We start from the raw sequence: 25,443 nt of genomic DNA, 5'->3' as shown, positions 1-25,443 counted from the left end.
CCTGTCCTGTGAAAGGGAGAGAGGAGCTGAGCAAAAGAAAGTACTCAACAGCTCCCCTGAACCAGTTGTATCTGGTTCTCCCATGCCCTACGCTGTTAGAACAACGGAAAATGCTGTATAAAAGAAGGGGCTGTGACCCCATGAAAATGTTCTGCTTTAGGATCCTGAAGGAGGGGGGCTTGCTGCTGGTGGGGCCCAGGAGGGTTTGCCATGCGGGCTGCCTCCCTGCTGGAGGGCCCTGTGTGCTGGCCCCTGGGCTCTACATTGCCCCTTTGATGCCTTCACGACTTCTTGGAACCCTTTTCTTGCTTTGCTTTTGATTCCTGGACTTCTTGGGTTCCCTAGCGCCCTGGGAGCACTATCTTTTAATGATCCCCCAGGAGAGGGAGAGCCTGGGGGCTCCGCAGCACTGCACTGCAGCCCCTTTATGAGGGAATCCCCAGTGTAGGGATTACCCGTGACGATGATGGCTGCTTATTTTTATTACAGTGCACAGGTGCCCACCCTGCCGCTTCGCTGGCATTTTAATTAGTGTGTGGGTGCCCACCCCGCAACTTTGCTTTATGTATGAAGTGGGTGCCCACCCTGCTTTATATTTTTAATGTAGATGGAGCCTACTCCTCATTGTGCCCGAAGAGAATTCACCGCCGCGGCCAATTGGTGAAAGCGGAAGTCAAGCAGCATTGTGCCTGGTGGCGGGCGGGCGGGACTTCGGGTTTTTCAGTTTAAGTCCTGCACACGCCGCCACTGCCTGAGAAGCCAACCAGGTGAATAGAGGCTGCCGGTGCAGGCAGCGCCTGTTTCTTGTCCCCTCCCAGTCTCCCGTAGTGAAGAGGGAGTCCGGTACCACGAGTGAAGCAGAGACCAGTGAAGAAGAAGCTTCCCCCAGAGCCAGTGAGTGAGGGCTCAAGGAGGGGGTGGTGCCGTCAAGGTACAGACTCCGAGAGGTCCCGCCAGGAGAGCGAACCGCCCCACCGTTGGTTAGTCCACCTGTTTACCCAGGCCGAGAGGGGCCAGGCTTTCACTGTTTAAGGGGGCGTAGTTGGTGTCGGAGCCCCCGGAGTCTCCAACGTGGGCTATGCATGTTCCCGAGCCTGTGTGCGGCTCCAACGTGGGCTATATTTGTTTTAGGGCCCCAGGCGTGCCCAGAGCCTGTGGGTGGCTCCATTGTGGGCATGTGTATTTAAAAGGGCTTGTGTGCTCCAACATAGGGCACAGTGATTTTGGGAGCCGAATGGGCTCCAACGTTTCAGCCCCATTATTCCCAGAGCTTGTGTGGATCCTACTCTGTGCATCATCATTTTCAGAGAACATGTGGCTCCAACGAAGAGTGCACATTTGTTTAAAGGGCCAATGAGAGACCATGCCTCATTTTCCTATTTCCCAGATGCCCAGCAAATAGTGGGCAGCTGCACTATTTAGTTTTTTCTTTCTTTAGGGGACATGTTTGAGTCAGGAGTGAGACGCACTCCTTCGCCCCCATCTGGTCACAGCTGCACAGCACTTAGTGCCAGCTGCTACATTTAGGCCTGCGCAGATTGCGCACCCTTAACTCCTGCTGCATTGGTAGCCGCCCTGACTTTTGGACATAGGGCATTTGAGCCCCTGTTTGAGATGGTGATAGAGTGTGGTCTCTTGAACACAAAGGACGCGCACTTTCAACTTAAACCTAATTGTTTTTTCTTCAGATTCAACAGTTTTGGTTACATATTCAAAAGGAAAAGTTTCCACAAGTTTTTTGTAAACATTGCGATTATTTTTATTCATAAAGCATGTCTTTAGAAATTGTCATCATTTCCAATGGAGAGTTCATTTGAAATCAATAGTATTTTGCGACGTTACATTATGCCCAATGCATTTCGGGTTGTCAAGGGAACCCTTCGCCAGGGGGCTGTGGCAAACGAAAAACATACAAGACCTTAGCATTCAAAGTGAAAATCGTGGCATTCTAACAGAAATTACAATTCATAATTAACATCCTGATCATGCTCAATACATATTCTATGTAGTTTCACCTTACATCAAATATCAATCCGATACCTAAGAATAAGTGAGCATATTACACAAAAGCGGTCTCTGTATTACGAGGAAGAGGGGAAGGGTTTAGCGCGTGGGTGCAAAGGTAAACGGGATGCTGATCAGAAGATTAGCGTGCATCGCAGTAACTTACAGTTTATCCACGGTCGCGGAACTCTCGGTCGTCGATTCCAAACGCGGAAGCGGAAGAATGTTGGGTTAGTCTATCAGATGGGATAATCTCACGAGCATAAACCATGATATGCAGAAAAACCTCATAATCATAAAACACAGTTTAGAGGTATAAAACAGGGTGCGTTAAACATACTATGCACATTACATTTCCTAGAACCACATCACATTAGGGCCTGGCGCCCTACAATTCTAACAGTCTCCCTGGCCAACTGGCCATCTCAAACAGGGGTTAGCTAGTATCTTCGTGCGCCCCTTTCTTGAGAAACAATAGTGATTACTTATTGTTGGCGCAGTCCTTGTTACACTGTGTCTGTCAGTGCCTTTATAATATGGCGATAGAGTGTGGTCTCTTGAACACAAAGGACTCGCACTTTCAACTTAAACCTACTTGGTTTTTCTTCAGATTCAACAGTTTTGGTTACATATTCAAAAGGAAAAGTTTCCACAAGTTTTTTGTAAACATTGCGATTATTTTTATTCATAAAGCATGTCTTTAGAAATTGTCATCATTTCCAATGGAGAGTTCATTTGAAATCAATAGTATTTTGCGATGTTACATTATGCCCAATGCATTTCGAGTTGTCAAGGGAACCCTTCATCAGGGGCCTGTGGCAAACGAAAAACATACAAGACCTTAGCATTCAAAGTGAAAATCGTGGCGTTCTAACAGAAATTACAATTCATAATTAACATCCTGATCATGCTCAATACATATTCTATGTAGTTTCACCTTACATCAAATATCAATCCGATACCTAAGAATAAGTGAGCGTATTAAACAAAAGCAGTCTCTGTATTACGAGGAAGAGGGGAAGGGTTTAGCGCTTGGGTGCAAAGGTAAACGGGATGCTGATCAGAAGATTAGCGTGCATCGCAGTAACCTACAGTTTATCCACGGTCGCGGAACTCTCGGTCGTCGATTCCAAACGCGGAAGCGGAAGAATGTTGGGTTAGACTATCAGATGGGATTTTGTAGTATGGTGACGGGGTCACCTGATCGTGAGCGCACAGAAGTAAACAGCGCGTTCGATATATGTGCCGAAAACGTATTCGGGACAGAATGGGGTGGACGTTCAAAAAGCAAACGTGGTGAAAAAGTGCATGGGATAAAAACGTATTTGATACAAAGACACGAAGTCTAAGAATAATAGTATAGAAAGGTTCAGATCACGTGATCAAGTTAACGGGGTTGTGATAGGTCAGCATTTCGAACCCGTAGCAGGGGAAAGAGATTATTAGTGCATCGTGTTGGTGACTTGAGTTTGCATGAGAGATGTGGAAGAAAGACTATCTTCGTGGTTATATTATGACTATATATAGATCAACATGTGACAGATGATAAGGAAAAATACAAAACAATATGAGTCAATAATTAATAATACAAATAATAAACATTAACCATGAGGTGGTCCAATTAGCACAGTTGCTTGTGGCATAAAATGAATATTGCATATATGTGCTGAGGAAATAGGATCAGCCTACCAAGTCAGAAGTTGTGGATGTTAAGTTACAGGTTTGTAAAAAGCCAGACATTTCAATTCTATCATTAATTTGAGTCGGTTGCAATGCATTAAGTTTTTTAATCCAAAAGGATTCAGCTTGCAAACGTTGTTTTGTAGGATCCATGTCGCAGCGTTGCGGCAGTATCTCCAGTATAGTGTAATTCAGTTGAGTGATTTGGTGGTTGCAGTCTAACCAATGAGTGGCTAGAGGAGATTTCATGCTCTTAGTCCGGATGTTACTCTTGTGTTCTGATATTCTTATTTTGATTTTTCGTTCTGTTTGTCCTATGTATATTTTGCCACATGGGCATTTGACAGCGTAAATGAGATTCTTAGAGTCACATGTACCTGTGTATTTCAAGTTGATTTTACACCCTTGGGTTGGATGCATGAAGGTTTTTCCAGTTATTACATTATTGCAGTGGGTGCAATTTAAACATTTAGCCATTCCTTTATATTGTGTAAGAATTGGTTTCTCAGTGTTAAAAATTTCTTTTAAGTTTTGAGATCTTCTATGTGCAAATGTTAAGCGGTCACAGTAGAGATGATGTAGATCTGGTTCTGATTTGATTAACATCCAATGTCGGTTGATGATTTTTTTGATTTTCTTAGTGTCAGTTGAAAATATCAATACACATACTGTTTTATGGCTGGTAGTTTTTTCAGTTGTCATCAAATGTTTTTCTCTTGGTAATTTGGCTACTTTCTTGAGGGATTCCTCAAGAATCACTTTGGGGTAACCTCTTTCAAGATATTGATGTTGTTGTTCAGTCATTGATTTCTCTAGTATCTGTGCATCAGAAGTGATCCGTTTTAAACTAATAAACTGTGATGTTGGCAAATGGTTTTTTAGGGTTTACGGATGGAAGCTTTGATATAGTAGACAGGAGTTGCGGTCTGTACTTTTTTTGAAAACTTGAGTTTGCATTTTGTGGTCAATGATTTTGATCTGTACATCCAGAAATGATATGGTATTGTTGTTGATGGTATGTGTGAATTTGATTCTGGGGTTGAGTTGGTTTAAGATGCAAATGTTGGTTAATAGTTGTTCCTTGTCTCCCTTATTTATTTATTTATTTATTTATTTAAACACTTGTTAAGCGCAGCGAAGGCCCGTGGGCATCTTGGCGCTAATCTTGGAATCTATTTCCAGATTAGAAATAGATCATCAATATATCTTTTGAATATTGTTAGATTTTCAGTCCAGTTAATATTGTTCAGAATGTGGTCATGTTTAAATTTTGTCATGTACAGATTAGCATATTGGGGGGCCCCCCCAAAGCCCATTGAAGTGCCGGTGCATTGATTATAAAACGTGTTTTTCTATTCAAAGTAACTGTGGTAAAGTCCAAAGTGCATCAATTCAAGCAGAAGGATTTTATTCGCTTCACAATTCTCTTCTCTTAATATTCTTAAAATTAAAATTCTAATGCTTCTAGACCTTCGTTGTGTGGTATTGAGGTGTACAGTGATACCACATCAATGGTGCATAGCCAATATTCAGTGTTTTTGTCAAGTTCGATGGTTCTTTGTAAATTCAAAAATGCAGTTGTGTCCTTAATGTAGGTTTGAGTTTTTTGTACTATTGGTTGCAGAAACCAATCCACATATTTACCTATACTTTCTGATATTGATCCGCAAGCTGACACAATGGGTCTGAAAGGTGGTGTTTTGTCATTTTTGTGAATTTTTGGCAGCATGTATAACCTTGGTCTGCGCGGATAATTGGTCTTCAAAAAGTTTTTGGTTTGTTCGTCAATCCATTGCAAGGTTAGTGCATGGTCTAGGATGGTTAATAGGATTTTTTGGTACTCTTCGGTCGAGTCTTTGTTTAGAGGAATGTATGTGTTGATATCCTCAATCTCAAACTTAATCAACGATCAGGAACTAACATTCCAAAGAGCCGACAAAGGAGGGGCTCTTATAATGATGGACACTAGCTTTTATGAAGAAAGCGTAAATGAACATGTTAAGAAAAATTCACAAAAATGACAAAACACCACCTTTCAGACCCATGTCATTAAATTGAATGACGGAAATACAGCAAAATGTTGTGGGGATAGAAAAGGGACATTCATTACAGGACTAAAACACAGGCAACTGTACTGCACTGATGCACTTTTACTTGGTGTGCCCTGGGTCCCAATCAGGTTCCCAAGGCATGTGTTCTTTCCCAAAACAAACCCAATTGGCATCTATGGCCACAGGTCAGCCCTTGGTAAATGGTACCACAGGTACTCAGGGCACTCTGACTAGAGAAGACCTCTAACGGCTGTAGCACTTATTGTGCCACCCGTAGAGGTCCTGTACCACTACACCCACACACTGTCTTTGCAGTCTGTGTGTTTTGGTGCAGAACAAAGTGAAGAGTCGACATAGCACACATCCCTGTGTGCCATGCCTACAACCTACTGCCCTGGCATAGATCAGTCACCCCTCTAGTTGGGTGCACTAAACCAATGGTGAGGGTATAGGTGCATGAGCCCTGTCCCTTATAGTGCCATTCTTAGACATTGTAAGTGGTGCTGCCATTAGGAGTATGTGGTGCTGGGAGTTTGTCATTACGAACTCCACAGCACCATAATGGCTACACTGAAAATTAAGAAGTTTGGTATCAAACTTCTCTGCACATTAAACCCTCACTGATGCCAGTGTGGGATTTAATGAAAAATGCACACAGAGGACATCTCAGAGATGTCCCATGAAAACGAACCCACCTCCAGTGTCCAGGCTGAGAGGCTGCTTTCAGCTGCCACTGCCAGACATGTTTCTGGACCCCTGGGTCGAGAGCCTGCGGCTCTCAGGAGCCTGAAACAATGCACATGTTGGGACAAGGTGCCAAGCCTCCTTTCCCCGGATGGGCAGGGTTTAATGAAGGGAAAGCTTCAAAGGCACACCACCTTTGTGAGCTTCCCCAGACCACTTTCTGTTTTCAGCAACTGGTTCTCACTGGTTCTGCCCCTCACTTTGGGTGGGAGAATTGGTGGAATAAAGGAAGAGAGATGTGCCCACCTCTGCCAATTCCACCCCTCAGGTGGGGGAGGTGAGGTGAAGCACAACTCCGAGTCCCCGCCATCTTGAGGATGGGGGACCCAACCAACAAGGGATAGGCGTGTGCCCCCTTCCCACTGGAGTGTGGCACAATAAGGGGTATACCCACCCCAGGGAAGGGACCCATTGGTCCCTGCCATCTATCTACCTATAACACCCCTAAATCTAGTATTTAGGAGGCACCCTGAATCATGCTTCCTCAGATCCAGAAACGACAAGAGGAAAATAAGAAGGACCGAACAGCCGTGCAGCCAGCTAACAAGAAGAGGACACCCACTGACTTTGCCCCAGCCCTACAGGCCTGTCTCCCCTCAAACTTTTTCCAGTGAAATCCCGGTGTGTCCTGCAGCCAGTAACCTCAAAAACCCCGGAGGACTTGCCTGCCTTCACTTCCAAAGACTGCTTCTACTGTGAACACCAGATTTGTTCAACTGCAATGTCTGGCAGCAGCCAGAGATCACAAATCCAGTCCACTCTGTACCCGCTGAACCCGGCCCAAGCTTGAGTGGATAAACACCATGAGAAGGTCACCCCAGTGATCCTGAACTGAAATCCTGTGACCCATGACCTGCCTCAAGCATCCAGCCGACACCTGCAGTCTAAATCCAGAAAGCCCCCCCTAACCACAACCAGGAGCTGGTAAGAAGATCTGACCCAAAAGGCATCCCTGCACCCGATGCCCCACAGCTTTTTTGTGCTCAAACTGACAGTGCCTAACCAACCCCTAACTTTCTAACTTACCTCTCAACGTGGTGGTCGCACCCAAAAGTCCTTTGTTCCCTTCCTGCAGTGCTTCTGCAAACCGGAGGTTCTCCATTGAAAACAACTGGGCGCCCGACGTCAAAACATCACTCTGCACCTGGCCGCCTCAGTGCCGCTGAAGGTTCACGTTTTGTGCTACTTTGTTTCCCCATTTGCCCAGACATAAACCCTAGAAGCTTTGCTCCCAAAACCCAGTGGCCTGCTTGCCAGCAGCCACGAACCGGAGGTCCCCTATCCCTCATTGGATAAAATTGGGCCTTAACACTTTGCACTCGGCTGCCCTAGTGCTACTGAGAGTGTAACATATGTGCATCACTGACCTTGGGGGACCCCTGGGTCTAACTCCAGAACCTTAATTCCCTCAGTCGATAACTTACCTGTGAACCGATAACTGTTTTTCCTCAATAGGATACCATTGACAATTTTCTTCTAAAAAGTTTCTAAGTGGGGAGTTTAGCAATCTAAATATATTCTTTAAAAATTGCACGAATAACCAACACATATTTACTTACCTGTTTGCAGGAAATGTCCCAGTGCTGAATCTAGTTATCCTATCCAGCACTGAGTTAGAAAAGTAACATAAAAAGTAACTTACCTGTAATTTACTGAAAAAGCCTATTAATTTCAAAGTACTGTATTTGCTAAGTATTGCAACCTACTGCATCCCCTGTAAATCAAACAAATTACAATTCCTATTGCATTTTCAAACTGTTCTACAATCAGCAACTTATTACTGTAAAGTATTTATTGCTTACCTGTGCCAGGCTTGCTTGGTTCTAAAAATAAAATAAAACAACAGTATGTATTTTTATACAAAAACAATTGGCCTAGACTTCAGTTCTTGAGTGTGTGTTGTTGCATTGTGTGTGCATGCAGGGAAGAACAAGTGTCTGCAGACATGCAAAAAATCATCCTATGTCTTAACTTCCACACTTCTAAGCAGTAATTCCAATCCTAGAATTAGTTACCTGTTTGCTTTACAACAACAGTTGGTAAAACAAGTAAGTGCTTAGTGAGGCTGTATATATAGCAAAGGTTTTAAAGGGACTTGTTTTCGTGCAAGGTATAGCTTTTCCAGTTCATGGAAGGGATAAAACACACCTACATATAATAATAGAAAATACCATATATTTTTTTCATTATCCTCCATTAGTTAATAGTAAGGAAAGGGGAAGAGAAGCGTTCTCCGACAGCATTCAGTTAGTCTTACGGTGACAAAGAATGCTGTGGTCTGTGGTAGATGACGTCCAGAAGTCATAGGTATATGTATCGGGAGCTGCCATTGAAAGGAAGTGGAAAATGTGCTATAGATGTTGCCGGTATTGATGGTTGCTGTGCGGTTGCAGACTTTGCTTGGCTGACAGTGGGTGGGGAAATGCTACATTGTCACAATAGGTTTTTATTGTAAAGATGAAGTCCAGAGGATAAAGGTTGGAAGTAGTTTATTAGCCCAACAGGGAGGCAAGTCGTTCACATCAAAGACCATGTAACAACTGACACTCTAAACACATTCCATTCTAAAAATGACCTGGCTGCATTCTCAATAAGGAATGCACATAATTAAAGGAAAAGATACAATACATCTCCCTTATTACAATAACAAAATGAAAGAGAAAAGGAAGACAAGGAAGAAAGAGAAGGAGAAAAGAAAAGAGAGGGAAAGGCAAAAAACAAAGAAAAGAAAGAGAAAACAACCAGAAACAAAGATCCAACAAAAGGGAGAAATCACTCAGGATAATAATCTTGAAGGTACAAAGGGGGTCTCCTGGTTCTGGTGTTTGTGCCACGAGCAGAGATATGCTCATTCAGAGGTGGTTGATACGAGCGTTTCTCTGGAGCAGTTTCCACAACACATTTACCAGGAACAGGACCAGGTTTCACAACACCATCATCCCCCTCCACACACCTTGACAATCGTGACATACTCCAAACATCTCCCCCAGCAAGCATAACCACATTCTTCATGACCTTTACAATACGTCTAGGCCCAAAAAACTTTGACTCACCCTTAGGGGACCAAACAGCCTTTTTGATAAAAACAAAATCACCCACTTTCCAAGAAGAATTTGTTGCCCCCTTCAAAACGTCAAACCTGCGCTTGTACTTATCTTGATAGTTTATCAACCTAGAATCCTTGATCACAGAGCCTCTATCCTTAACAGAGAGCCACCATGGATTAAGCTTGGAACCAGCAACCCTACCTTTGAGTTTTTTAAAAGATAATAAACCAGTTACACTATTAGGAGTGTTCCTGTGTGCCCACAGGTTTTCTCTGAGAATAGGTTTCAAAGGAAGTCTTCTCTCCAAAGCAGTTTGGGCACATGCTCTAATCAACCTATTCATGCTCTCCACTAAGCCATTTGCCTGCGGATAATAAAGAGCAGTCCTATGATGGGTTATGGATAGATCCTTCAAAAAGTCAGACATCTCTTGGGAGGTGAATTGGACACCATTATCAGAGACCAAGATGTCAGGTACCCCTTCGCAAGTAAAAGCATCCTTCAAAAACTCAATAACATTCCTACTCAAAACAGAACCCATACAAGAAGCAGACAACCACTTAGAAGTGTAATCTACTATAACAACAACAAATCTCTCGGACGGTCCAAGGTTCTCAAAGGGTCCTATAATGTCAACAGCAACTTTAGACCAAGGACGCTCAGGTATGGCAACTGGAGAAAGAGGGGCGGTGTTCACCTTCCTGGATTTATCATTGCCTGCACAAATGTGGCAGTCCCTGACAACAATTTCAACTTACCTAAATGTCCCTCATGAGCTAAATTAATTATCTGCTGCCTCATTCCAAAAGGGGGAATCAACCTGTCGCCTCTGAATAATTCACCTTGAACAATGTTCAATTCAACCCTCACATTCCAATAACCCTTATCAGGATCAGGAACTTCCTTTAAAACAGGCCGACCACTAATCGTGGCTTCCAAAACAAAATCCCTGGCCAGATCATCAGAAAAACTATCTTTCCATTCCGCCTCATTTAATGCTCATTCCCTTACCCAAGAAACAACAGGAGAATCAGGATCACACACAACTAGCTTATCAAGGGGTGATCTAGAGAGAAAATTAGCAGGGACATTTTTAAGACCAGGTAAGTATTCAACAGAGAAATTGTACTCCATGAGTCCTTCGACCCATCTCTTAATTCTAGGAGTTGTACATTCAACATTTCCACACGAGAACAGCTGCACAAGGGGTTTGTGATCGGACCTAACAACAAAAAGTAGACCCCACAAATAAAACCTAAAATGCTTGATGGCCCAAAAACAAGCTAGAGCTTCACGCTCAATGACCGAATACCGCTCCTCAGCACCCTTAAGAGAACGAGATGCGAAACCGATGACCTTTTCCGAACCATCCACAAGTTGGGACAAAACAGCCCCCAAACCACGTAAACTTGCATCCATAGACAAAATAGTTTTCTTGTGCACCTCAAAATGCAAAAGCCTCAGAACATTCCTTGTTCCAATTGAAAACAGCACCCTTTTTCAGAAGGATTCTAATTGGTTGCATCACACTAGCAAAGTTAGGAATGAATTACGATGAGCCCAACAGGAGATTGAGAACCCGGCGTGATTTGAACTTTCTTGATTTATACAGATGCCGAATGTGAGTCTTTTATTCATCTGGATTTTTGACTACTTTTCGAGTGACTTTATAAGCCTATACTGACTGACTTTTGAGGTGGCAACTTCTTAGCGGCAATAGCGGCAGGTACATTTTTTTTTTATTTTTGTTTCCCCGAATAATTGCTGAGGATGTGCCTACCTTCGTTAATCAGCGTGTTTTAAATTCTGCATGCGAGTTGTGCTGGAGCGTGCCTGCCATTTCCTGGAACGTCTTGTCGTCACTCTTGGAACCCGGCACAAGCTCTCTGCGTCTTGTTGTCTGCCAGCACGTCTTGTCGTCACATGCAGAGCGCTCATAACACGCAGTGCATGAAGCGTGAATTACACGTTGCTAAGCAACCGCTTCCTTTTGCCTTCTTCATGCGCATTGTTTTCTTTTTGCTAAACAAGCTACGGAAGTGCGTGGTGACATCTGACAAACACGTCACTCGCGCTTTATTTTGCGCATTTTGCCACGTTTACCGGATGGACTGAGGCAAGTCTTATTTATGTTCTGATACAAAATCTGACCATAAGATTCACGTAATCAGCTGAGATTCACGCAATCAGCTGGAATCCTTCTCTGTTTCTTTTGAATTTATTGATGTTCGTTTAACAAAAGAAGTTGATCTAAAGAAAAGAAGTACCCAAGCAAAGTAGTACGAACAGAGAAAGAAGTGCCCAGGCAAAGTAGTATGAACAGAGAAGTTATTATTTTAGTTTATTCTAATTTTACTTCTCTTATTCTCGTTGTTATTTTACTTAATTATTTTAGATTATTATTTTAGATTGTTGTGTTAGCTTATTTGGTTAACTTATTGTGTTAGTTTGTTTAGTTATTTTTGCCTTTCAGCATGTCGTCTTCTGCGAGTGGAATGAATCATCCTCCCCAATTTTTGAGTGAGCAAGGTGAACCAATCTTACCTTGGAAGAAATGGAAACCTATTTTTGACTCTTATTTGCTTGCCATTGGTGGGGAGAAGTTTTCTGCCGTCAGGAAACAGGCTGTTTTGTTGAACAATCTTGGTATCGAAGGAAGGAATATTTATGATAGTTTGGATCCAATACCTATTGGTAGGAGTGCTGGTGAACCTTCTGATGTGTATGAGATGAGTGTACTCCTTTTAAAAAATTATTTTGGTGCACGCATACCTGGCTGCATTCTCCACAAGGAATGCACATAATTAAAGGAAAAGATACAACAGTTTTATTACATGAATAGCGCATTCTCTCTGGTGTTTGTCCTTGGAGTACTTGCTGACGGGTGCTACACATGGGATCAGGTTTGCCTTTGACAGGAGGTATGGTTTAGTGGGCTACATAGTGTAAATTAATGTTGGTGTGAGGAAACAAAAAACTCGGACCCTTTTAACTTTTAATATTATTGTGTGCAAAAAAGTAGCAAGAATGGCTATGATGCTGTAGAAGCTAGCAGCAATAACTGTTTTGGTGTGGTCAGTTGAAGAGATTGTTTAACATGTTTAAACTACTACTGTGGCATTGGGGAGGGCAGCAGATGAAAGGCTCCGTCTTTACTGGTAGGCAGTGGTCAGATGGGGACTGACCATCAGTCTTTGTGTCAGAGGTGGACAAGGGAACAGTGGGCGGCGGTCACAGGTTCGCAGTGACACCAGAGGGGTGGTTTGAAAGGCGGGCGGAAAAGACTAACTGGGGGTTACGTAGGGGTGAGAGTAGAGTTAATTGATGTCTTAAGAGCAGTCACAAAGGCAGTGGTCTGTGTTTGGAGGTGTATAACTGAGCGGGCTTCGCTTGAAGGTGGGTCGTCATGAATGAGGATGTGTTTGGGGGGCCGGCTGGAGGCAGTGTTATGTAACAGCAGCAGAATTTACAGATTTATGTAAATCGCCTTATGAAAGGGTAGATATGACCAATGGACAAACCAGAATCCTTTATTTATGACTGGGGTGGGCCCCTGCAGTATGGCGGGTCGCTAGCCTGAGAGCTCCTGACTGACGTGGCGAATGGGGGTCCCCTTCCATGTACTTTGCAGGGGGGCCCCCTCAAGTTTCGTTACGCCACTGTTGAGAGAATCCAGGAGTGTGAAGCCCTGCTCAAAGGTTTGGCTTCCTTTGGCCTACCAGAAGTAGATGCCATTTACAGATTGAGCAGTTTGCTCTCCATGGGTAAGCACGGCAGCACTCCATGTAGTATTAGTACAAATGTTACTATAGGAATGCTGTTACACCCATTGCCAATATTCACAAATAAGTGACCCACCTCCAGGCACTCTGAAATGAGCTGATCAAAGCCAAACTTCCTGGTCACAGAGCTTGCTGTGTGAGGCAGACTGCCTGGTGGCAGGCACTCAGTGCATCTTTGTAATAGAGAAAATAGTCCTGTACCTTTACATAGTGTGAAAGACTTAAGCAGCAAGACATGGCTTTAGCCACAGGGGGCACTAGACATCTACACATTCTTCATGTCTCTGCGTGACACCGGGTAACACAAACAGAAAGAGAAACGATTGCTGCCCAGAGGTGGCCATTCTAAGCATTCTGATCATATCACAAGATTACAAATCAAAGACAGGCTGTTACAAGATCTGTTACTGCCTTAGGGCACAGTAATACCACAATGACACCTCAATAACTTTACTTTGTCTTTTGTTACATGGGAACCAAGAAAGACTGCAACACATGAACTGCTGACAATGTCACAGAATCGGTTCCCACAGATTCCACAACATAAACACTGCCCAGGAGGTACCGACTAGAATCACACTTTGATAATGAGAAGACAGGAAACTTATCCAACGGTCAGCTTTCACTGCGTTGTTCAGAAACGCTGAGGAGCTAATAACAAGCGAAGGGGAACATCTATCGAGAATTTGCACTGCCACAAAGTAGTGGAACATGGCTCAAACTCTCGTCATGGGATTTTAAAAGTGTTGTCTTTCAGTCTCGCCTGGCTGTAACGCAATTTGAGGGCTTCTTGGAATCAATACAGGTCCAAAAGTCTTGTATCTGCTCACAATTTTCATTTGCTCGAGTCATTTTGCGTCATGCATTATGCAAAACGCAGTTTAATGATTGCACCGGAGGGATTTTAATCCCTTCTGTTTACCACCCTGTCTGTTTTTGGTCCCATCCCTCGGGATCGGATCTTTGTCTTTCGGCGGGAGACAGTGTCTCTTAATTTGCCGCTATTTTTGCTATTACCGCCTTTATCTTCAATAATGCCTGACAAACCTTTTATTTCTCTGGCGCGGCTTGTTTTAATTAGCAGTGGCGTGCAGTGTGCCATCTGTTTCGGGGTTGCGCGGCCATGCTTGACTTCGTCTTGTTATGCATAATGAAGCATTTGTTCTAAGGAAATATCAAGAGTGAATCCCAACATAAAACATGTATAGTGCCATCTGTCTGCAGCCCATAGTTGTTGTGATTACAGAAGATTACCATAAATACTCAAAAATAAGGTTGACATTTTTGTGACAATTGTTCTCCTTTCAACCCATTTGAAGGACTCAATTAGTACACGTTCCTACTGGCTTTTCTTTTATTTATTTATTTTTTGTTCCCAGATACGTGTTTACGACCTGCATTGTGATTGTGCCGGTAATCGCAGTGCTGCGCAAGAGATTATGGCATGATAGCAAGGGCACTATCGCAGCTTTAGCAGGACTTTTTCCCGCTAAAGCAGCAATATTTTTATCGCTCTATTAGCAAGCTGTCGCTAACTACAGTTAGCAACAGTTTTCCGGCGAAAGCAACCATGTAAACTATCGCCATGCATGTAAGCAATAAATATCGCTAATGATATGCGAAGTCCTTCGCTAAATCTCACGAAAAAAGTCCCTAACGCACTATTGCACTATTGGCAATGATCACCTGGACCTGCCTAGCAATAAAAAAGTCGTGCTAAGACCCCTTAGCTGGATATCAATAAGAACTGCTAAAAACCAGTTCCAAAAATGAAAAATTGGTGATAAAAGGAGTCAAATAAGGAAGACTAGCCCACACACAAAGCTGAGAACTTGCAGATGCCATTGAGGCACTAATCATTCAGCTTGGAGACCCACAAAGGCAACAACCACCACTGCCACCGCCACCACTTCCTGGACCACCACCAAGGCAGCGCCGAAGATGACAGTGGTCCCTGCGCAGACGTCTCATTCTTGTTGACCTACAACCAGAGGATGTCATAGCCCACTAAAGGGTCAAACGGACATCCATTGACTACATCCTGAACCAGATAGCCCACAGGCTGACACCACCAACCCAGTGGATAACTAATATCCCCCCGCAAACAAAGCTGCTAGCCGTGCTGCATTTCTTGGCCTCAGGGACTTTTCAACCTACAACATCCAGACTTGGAGAAGTCTCACAGGCATCCTTCTCAATATTCCTCCTAACTGTGTTTGATGGCATAATCATCCTGATAGCTCAGGAACTCTACTTCCACAACACCATGCAGGAACAGCTCCTGGTCAAGCAAGGATTCCATGCCATAGCAGGATTCCCACAAGTTCTGGAAGCAATAGACTGCACACATGTCCGATTTGTGCCCTCTGTGGACAGGGCACGCATATATCACAACAGAAAGCACACTTACTCCATAATTGTGCATGCGAAATGGACTACCGTGGACTGTGCACAAATGTCATAGTAAAAGTTCCCAGGGAGTGTGCGCGATTCGTATATCTTCCAACAGTCCATCATAAATCAGCGCTTCCAGGATGGGACATATGAAAATTCAGTCCTAGTTGGTAAGTAACAATCCAGCATACCGCTTGTATCACCAACATTACACACATGCAAAACAGAAATGTGCAAATGTCCATGTCACAATATCCAATACAACAGGTCAAACAACATCACCCCACACCAGACACACTAACACCATGAACTGTGGGAACTGTAGCTAGATACGTTGATCAACCTCACTCTAAGGCGTAGACCCTTGCCCCCTCCCCAAGCAAATGTGGTGAGAGTCGGGAATCATGCATGTGCGATGGAGAAACATTACTCACAAAGAAATTTGAAACACAAGCCCCACTGTGCATGCCTTGTGCTGGACAGGCAGGATGAATTCCACAGCAGATGTGGACATTTTGCCATATAGTGTGCAAATGTAGCCCAGCTAAATGAATACAAACATGTAGTCTTGTGCCATTGCTGACAACTGCAGTGTTGTGGCCATTGCTGTTGAAGGTGGTGTTTTCCATACCACAGGGTGACTGTGCATCACAAACTCAGTGGTGGCCTACATGTAATCAATGGTGGCTTGGGGTACAACAACAAGGTTGTGTGTGCGTAAGTGGACAACACATGTGCATACAGTGTGCCTGATGAACTAGATGTAGTCCACACATGCAAGAAAATGAGTCTCACGTTCATCCTTTGTAAAGTGTATGCTCACCTCGCTGTTGTGTCCATGTGACAATAGCAGATACACAGATGGTGGAGCATGATATGGGAAACAGCATGCATGTCTGCCAGTTCTTGATGCCTTTTGCGAAGAGCCATGTCATTAGCCTTTTGCAGAAGGTGGCTTCCCTGGCTCAGTGCCCAGTACCACTCGCAACTAGCCCCAATGTCTGGCAGCCAAAAGACTGATGGACATATCATCAAGACCAGTGTCAACATTTTCTTCGGTTTAGTGGCAGTGTTCAGCAACTAATCTAATGCCCTACCTGATAATATGCCCCAATCCATGGTTGGATATACACAATGCGAGCTACTGCATATTAAATAGGCAGTACTGTTTCTCAGGTCAAATCATTGATACACCAAGGTACAAGAGAGTCCACAAATCAATATGAGATGTGACCACTGCATGTACTACGGTTTGCTGACCCTGATGGGAAGTAGGTCCCGGACCTGACTCAGGATTTGCAGTGTTAATAAACATGTCCCTGCTAATTCACTAATTTGGCTCCCATATGGAATTTGGAGTCATGCCCTATAAGAAAGTAATTCCTGTCTGTATTGTGATTTGGGATTTGACCAAGGGCATGAGGCCACCAGGCAGATGTCCATACCAAATGATGCTCCTCCTACGAACGTCACCTCTGTTGAACTGACATCAAGTGTAAGGCAGTGATTAGCTATCCATGCAGTAACAGCCGCCACACAGGGAACATTTTTTAGGTGATGAGGTCTGGCATTTTGAACAGTGTGAAGATAAGCAGAGTATCATCATTGTATGATACAGTTGAGACCCAGTGCACCTACACTGTGCTGGAAAGTGGTTACAAATATAGATCAAACTGTTTGGTGTTCTATATTGAGCCATCAGGGCCTCCATGTAGGAGCGGAGTACTTTCAGAAGAGAATCTCGCTTGTAACACATGAACGCCCCTTGATGTAATGAAATAACTCATCCATCTAAGGGCTAAGGTCTTGACTTTACATGACTCCAGTCGCAGGATAATTAGCCCATGAGAGACGGTGTGAAAATGCTGCACAGAAAAGCTACAGGATCTGTGCATCAGTCTGACCCATGGCTGTTTGTTGTCCCAGGGTTTCACTAGGCAAGAGCAATGCAGTTTGTGTAGTAGGGAATTCTCAGTGCAATGGTTGGTGAGCTGAACATTAACTATTTTCCCAGAAACTGTTCCCCAGGAAAGGTAGCGTTGAAATGAGCCACAAAAAAATGCACTTCATGGTCTATGTGAGGCTTCATCTCGATGGACGGACCATGTCTTGTTGACATTCAGAGGGGACTGTACATAATCTGAATGAGTTGGGGGTACAGTAATAACATTAATGGCATGATGCAGTGACCTACCTGCATCTGAATTTTTGTGTGTGCGGGTTTCTGCAGTGAGCCTGTTATGACAACAGTTGCTAGCATCCTAATCACATCGGTTGCTAGCACTCCAAACTCATCTAAGGTTACTCCTTTGACTGCTATACCCAAGTGATTATGGTGCCTATGCCCTGGTGAACCTCCAGAAGAAAGTTGACAGCAATCTCTGTACCTCATCTGACAATAAATAGAATAATCCATTATAGGACTCCTCAGATGTATGAGGGGGCTGAGTCAATCTCACATCTCATTGTAAGGTAAACATGTTTGCACATGAGTATTCAGACATATCAATTTCCATGTCATAAAAGTTGCGTTGATTGCCCCCATCAGTTTAGAATATTGTGATTGTACTCTCTTGTAAGATCTCCTTAACTATGATACAATAGTTCTTATGCCATCGGCGTGTCAGCTGTTTGCATCTTTGTTTTGCCTATCGTAAGTTTTTGTTGAACCTGGATGCAGAGGCTATAGCTCTCCTGGCATTGTCATTTGACCATGGTGCTAACTCATTGAGTGCCTCCTTGAAGCAGGTTTCTACTTGTCTATTGGCTAAGTCAATGTCCTTACCCAGTATGGGTTCAATATCATGTAAAGCCAGTGCAAATGTCTTTGTTATAAATCATCCCAAAAAACTACTCCATTGATGTTGGGAATGTGTCTACAGTACAGATATGCTTTGCAGTGTGTCAAATGTATGACACTAGAGTCTTCATGGTGCTACGTAGGCTTGCCAATGTAAAAAGGTTGTGTTCCCTGAGTTTAATGCAAGAAAACTAGGGTGTTGTTTGTGACAAGCATGATATTTAGAATCTGTTGACATTGCCCAAATCAAGGTATATTGGAGGGTGTATGTAGTGTGAAATTTCTAATTAAGAAGTGTGTGAAATGGGGTAAAGGATGCTAATAGTGCATGCAACCTTCCATTATACAGTGGGGCATCATATTCAGACCCTTGTAAAAAATATGTCCGTCTTAGCGGCAGGAAACTGTCCCTAAAAATCTGATAATAGGCTTTCTAATCTGCGTGTTACAATTCCTATAGCAGCCTGCATCAGATATGCGAATATCGAACCTGGGCTTGTATCGGAAATATATCATGCATATTAGCAAGACCATTGTCGCTGTATAATTAGCAATCAACAGCTGCACAGATGGCCATATTGTCAATGAGGTTCCCAAACATATGCTCCGAAGATGTATGTGTGGAAGCGGGTAAGAGCTGCAAAGAGGGCATGTAATGTCTGGAAATATGGAAATAGGGTGTTAAATGTGACAGAATATGAAATTTGGGCGTCAAGTTAGGGGGCTAAATATGGAAATGAGGCGTGAAGTGTGGCACAATATGAAATTTGGGCGTCAAGTTGGGGTGCAAATATGGAAATGGGGCGTGAAATGTGGCACAATATGAAATTTGGGTGTCAAGTTGGGGTGCAAATACGGAAATGGGGCGTGAAATGTGGTACAATATGAAATTTGGGTGTCAAGTTTCGGGGCAAATATGGAAATGGGGCGTGAAATGTTGGACATTATGAAATATAGGGGACATATTGGAGAAAAAAGGGAAATGGGGCGTCTAATGTGGTCACAAAATGTATCTGTCTGTCAGAAGACATTAGCCTGGAAGCCATTACCACATACGGATCAATAATGTCTTCCATAACTATGTTGTCCTGCTACTTGCCAAAACAGATGGACCACCACCACCACAGACACCCGAAAACAGCAACATCTCCAAAACTGCACTATGCATGAGTGAAGACACCTCCTACAGCTGGACAAACAACTATATGAGCATACACACAGACACCTGGCTCATTCATAGCTACCGGTGAAACACATCTCCCATTGCATATGAACCACTACGTAACATCAACAAATGACAATACACATACAGGTACACACACACATGGATGTATACAGAGAGTGATAGCCCTATGTCATGTGTCCCCCATGGGTGAGTAGCACATGTAAAAAGAGAAAATCATTACTGATGGCCCACTTGTGAGCAACGCCAACATGACGTGACATGTGTGGTGGCTAAGCCAGTAAATAGTGCAGACGTGCTTGGGTACAGCGCTGCCGGGAGCTTCCTTTCTATGGGCACATTAATTCATTGTAAGCTGACCTGTTGCACATCTTGGTGAGCGGTGCACAACTACACACCTGCTACAGTCCTGAGGCAAATTTATAGGAAAATCAAGTACCTGCTCATCGCACCATTGAGCCAGGGACTCCTGAACAACAGAGTGCACTCATAACATATCTGAGTTGTTGGCAATGTGAGGCCACAGATTAGCTCTGCCCCCCAGGTTGTGGCAAGTGGTGCAGTTACCATTACGGTACCACTGGGAGGAGGATTTGGGCCACAATGCACAGGGGAGTGCAAACTGTGCCCCGTACATCTGCTCCACCGGACTGGACCATTGTAGGAACTTGGACCCTGATGGCGTTGGTGCAAGGCTGCTGGGTTGCCCTGCTCCAGAGGCTGAGCGGTTGATGGTGTCGATCAGGAGTTGCAGGGAGTCGACGTCAATGTCATCATACACATCCACGTCATCAGTGGGTGCTGGGCCAGGCTGCTGTTCAGGAAGTGCTGTCTCTCCCATTGAAATGTGATATGGGAGATAAAATGTACCAGTGTTTGTCAGCTACAATCATACATTGGATCATCGACCTAGTCCCAAGGGGTAAGCTCTGGGCAGTGTTAAGTAAGATAGGCATTCCCGCAGAATTGCTTACTTTAATTATGAGGTTGCACAAATGCAATTTTGCCAAAGTACAGTGGGGGACAAATGGCCAATCCTCAATTGACTTCCCTGTGGAGCGTGGGGTGCGCCAAGGTTGTGCAATGGCGCCCTTGCTCTTCACATTATATATCAATGGGATAGTCAGCAGGATGCAGGACGCTAGTGTGGATGCGCCTTCGTTGGCGGGCATCAGGGCTCCGATCCTGATGTTCGCTGACGACACTTTGATAATGTCCAAAACCCCAGCTGGATTGCAACGGGCCCTGAATATTTTTGATGACTTTTGCCAGGAGCATGGCCTGGAAGTAAACATAGGCAAGACCAAGCTGATGGCTTTTTCCCGAGGACAGAAGCCTCGCCCTAGGATACATTTGAATAATATTGGGCTTGAGGTCGTAAGGGAGTTCACCTACCTAGGGGTACAAATCGCAAGTAATTATGGTTGGTCCCACCACATAGAAAAGGCGGTCTTGAAACATCAGCAAATATCGGGGGCCTTACGGGTGGAGCACAATAGATCCAAAACTAAACCCATAAAACCTGTCCTCGCTGTATACGATGCTAAGGCAATAGGATCGGCCTTATATGGGGCGGAGCTGTTTGGTTTTGACAATTTAACCTCATTACAGATAGCTGAGAACAGGTTTCTTAGGGGTATTACGGGACTGCCCCAGAGTACACCATTAATCCCTCTTAGCCTCGACCTGGGAAGAAGATCGGTAACTGACCGAGCCAGACTGCGTCCCATCTTATTTTGGAGGCGACTTTGGTCCACCCCTGAAATTAGGCATTATGGGGAAGGCTTCCTGGCAATAATCAAGATTGATACATTCCATAAAATATCATGGCTGAAAAACCTAAGGGTTTTCCTAGGTGAACTAGGTCTTTCCAACCTTTGGGACAATCCGTCGGGGGAAGTGTTCCCAAGTAAAAATACACTTAAAGCCCTATATTGGGAATGGATAGACGAGAGGCTTTGGAGAAGGGTTAAATCTGACTCAATGGGAGGTCGCTTTTTGGAAAGTAAAATGTGTCCTGCTCTAGAAAATTACTGGGACAGTATAACTGTTCCTATGGACAGAAAGTTGTTTTTCCAATTGAGATCTGGTTCCCTCCCGTTGAGAGATCTAACAGGCAGGTGGAAGAGTTTGAACACCCAGTGCTGCCCAGCGTGCGGCGCAACTAAAGAAAGTGTGGGACACTTCCTATTTGCTTGTAAGGCTTATGCCTCCCCAAGAAGGGTCTGGTTAACCCCTATCTGCAAGAACCTCGGGACATCCAGTGCGGCTGAGGCGCAGAGAATTATTTGCACTACTTCTGAGGAGCCTATTGTCATGGGAATAGCAAAGTACCTGGGGTGGGCTTGGTCCATTAGGCGGAGAGCTCTTTCTGTTTCTCCTAATGTTTCTTGATTATGTTTTACTTGTATAATGTTTTGTTTTACAATGATTAAGCTTGCGCAACTGTTTTAATGTATTGGATGAAATGCTTTGATTAAGTGTGATGTTTTTATAATATGTATGTTGTGCTTTTATGAGTCTATAACTCGAATAAAGCTTTTCTACTACTACCACATTGGATCATTTCACTTTAAGAATGCATTTCTTGGTTAGGTTTGCTTTAGTTTGGAATAGGGTGCGGGGGAGGGACAAGGTGTGCTTACACATGGATTGGGTCATTACCTGTTGCCCACTCTAGGTTCACGCGTGGATGCCTCGGGAGGTGCATCATCGTAGCACATACATGGCAGTTCCGACTAAGACAGTACACAAAAATGGTGACAGAGTAGCAGTATGCAGGGGCCTCAGCTCTTTACCATCTCCGCACACTCACATTGCACACAAGCCGCTGTTCACCGCAAGCTAGGTGTCGACCAACCAATTTAGCTAATTAGACCGATAGATAGTGAAGAATGTTACAACACCTTTTTAGGGGAGACAACCTCAAAACCTTTAATCAATGTAAGCAGGAATTCTGTTTAGCAGAATAGGACAGATTGAAATATAGCCAGCTCCAACATTGGTTACAGGCTCCTCTCTAGTTCAGACGGTCAAGCAACCCTTCACGCCGATTGAGCGTTTGGCAGGTCATACCGGCACCACAAAAGGACTAATCTCTCACATATACCAAGTGCTCCAGCATTGGCAGAGTTTTGACAGCCAGCACTATCAGCATCGGCGGCTGTCCCTTTCAGGTGTAGATATTACCCCTTGTCAGTGGGCGCATCTCAAGTATCACATTCCTAAATATTTCAATGGCATCCCCCAACAGGAATCTGCCTAGAAGGTAATGACTCAGTGGTACTATACCCCTACTAGACTTCAGAAAATGTTCCCCAATGCATCCCCCTTGTGTTGGCATTGGACTCATGCACTAGGAGATAGAATACATATTTGTTGGACGTGCCCTCTCCTGACTGCTCATTGGAAAGAACGTCCTCAGCCATATTAAACGGGTACATGGATATCAATTGCCTGAAGATATGCTCATAACCATTCTGGGCCTGAAGCTTGTGAACCTGCTAGACATGACTCATCATGATTGGCATCTTAGCCTTCGTATGCTGGGTGCTGGCAAAATAATTGGTTGCCCTCTTTTTGAAGAAAGCAGAAACACCTTCTAGAAACGTGTGGTTAGCCACATCTTCAGCTATGGTATCATAAATTCTGGGAATATTGGAAAGCCTTGATGTACCCTTTTGGGGCGACTGGAAAACATTAGAGTACAACCACCATGACTCTGAGCCTTACAGTTGCTTGATGATGCAGTACACCCCACTGACCAAGAGTTTCCTTGGAATCCTACAGACTGACTACACTGCATATCACCCCGTACACTCTTCATGACCTAGACACCCTGTCTTCCGACACTTAGATCACTGTTTCCATCCTATGTTCAGCGTCACATGCTGCCAAAGATAGTCCCTGGTGAAGCGAGAGCAACACTCATTAGTAATGTTGGGGCTCATTTGTGGTAAATAAATTATTACCCTTTCATAATTTCTATACTTAAAGGAAAGTTCATGCATTAAATGAGAGGCAGAGTCTGTGGTGTCCTGATTCAAAGGGGCTTTATTTACAATAACCAGGGTTAGCGGAGAATCTGTTCCATCACCACTAAGGTTCAGGAAGGGTCTTCTGAACTTTATTCACAGATACAATATTTATACATTGAATCTCGTACATAGAGAAGGAGGAGCGCTCCAGGCAGAGAAAGAGAAAGAGATAAGAGCATGTGGGCGTGCATGAGGCGTACACTTGAGATGTCATGGAGGTGTCATAAGTGGATGGATACATGGAGGGGGTTGCATGGCCAGCTGGAACTTTGCCCTACTTGTGTGCAACTTGGTCATGACGTGTACTTGACGTGTGACATGGGGAAGCTGGGGGGCGCTGACTTCTAGCACTAGGAGGAGAGTCTGGGATGTCAGAGCGACCTGTACCTTTGGCATTATCTGGTATCTTATGTTTGGAGTACATGTTGCTTGATTTAAAGGCCATCAGGGCAAAGGCAGCTCATCACTAAGAGCCAGCGCGGACATACATTTCTTGGTTCATTACATGGGGGCATGGGCTTTCTATGGATGCGAGCTCTGTAAATCACTTAAATGGAGACAGAAGGGCTAGGCCCTATCTTCTGCAGGCGGAATATGTTTATCCTTTTCATTAGGCAGGAATGTGTTTCTGTGGAGCAGAACAGATAACTGTAGGCCTAACACTGTCTTGGAAGGCAATTGCTGGGCATCTCTCGGCTGTGGCAGGAAATGTGTGAGAGTTCAGGGATAAATAACTAAAATACAATATTCAGAGTGTTTCAGGAGGCTTTGGGCCTGTATTTGCATCCTGGCCCTGCGGAGCCCTAAAACGGGTGCTTCTCGATATTTTAACATGTGCCATGTAAAGTCGTTGGCAACATATGCCTAAAAGCAGAATAATCATTTCTTTCATGGAGGACCTGGTAACTGACATGTTAACGTTGGACGCAAATGTAAACACAGAGGCGTCATCATTTCGGCCATAGAGGGAAAATGCATGGATGTCATGCACATACATTAAACGTTGGGGTACACGATAGGGGACGATAGGGGACACATAGGCCATATAAAATTTCATTTACCTCTATCGCTGCTTACGTGGCAGTAAACTAAAGCTAAAGTGGCAATGATGGGCTTGACAATACACAGTAGTGAATTCCCATTGAAGCCCATGTTCTGGTGTGGACATGGGCTTCTGTGGTAAGTCTCTAGAGCATATTAACAAGCCCATCATCGCCACTTCAGCTGCAGTTTACTGCCGCTAAAGCGGTGATTATGTTAACGCCGTGCTTGATGATATGCCCTGTGATGTTAATTGACACTGGCAATAGGGCGTCATTTTTTAACCATCGTCGCATATGTTCATCCTTCCCCACTATCCACTTTCTATCCTCCCCTCCCCATTAGTGGTTGTATCTTCTTTGTTCCTGTTTTGATTCATGATGTATAGCTAATGGATTAAAGACTGCCATATTAACGCACCACCAACGTGCCTAATAGGGACAGAGTCATGAAACACTGATGCGTGTCCTGGTGTCATAGGGCCTTTCTGCCAGCCTAAAAACCATTGCGACTCCAGGATGCCAGTATGGAAGTTCCTTTGTGTCCAACTAGCCGCTGTGCTTATGATATGGTTGCTTGCATTATGTCATGGGTTCCATGATGAAATATCGTTAACATAAATATCGTCTGATAAAAATATCGTCACTAAAACATTGCTTACATAAATATCGTCCTCCTAT

This window comes from Lissotriton vulgaris, chromosome 4_1 (genome assembly GCF_964263255.1).
Source record: "Lissotriton vulgaris chromosome 4_1, aLisVul1.2, whole genome shotgun sequence".
Taxonomy (NCBI): Eukaryota; Metazoa; Chordata; class Amphibia; order Caudata; family Salamandridae; genus Lissotriton; species Lissotriton vulgaris.
This window is presented reverse-complemented; position numbering follows the sequence as displayed.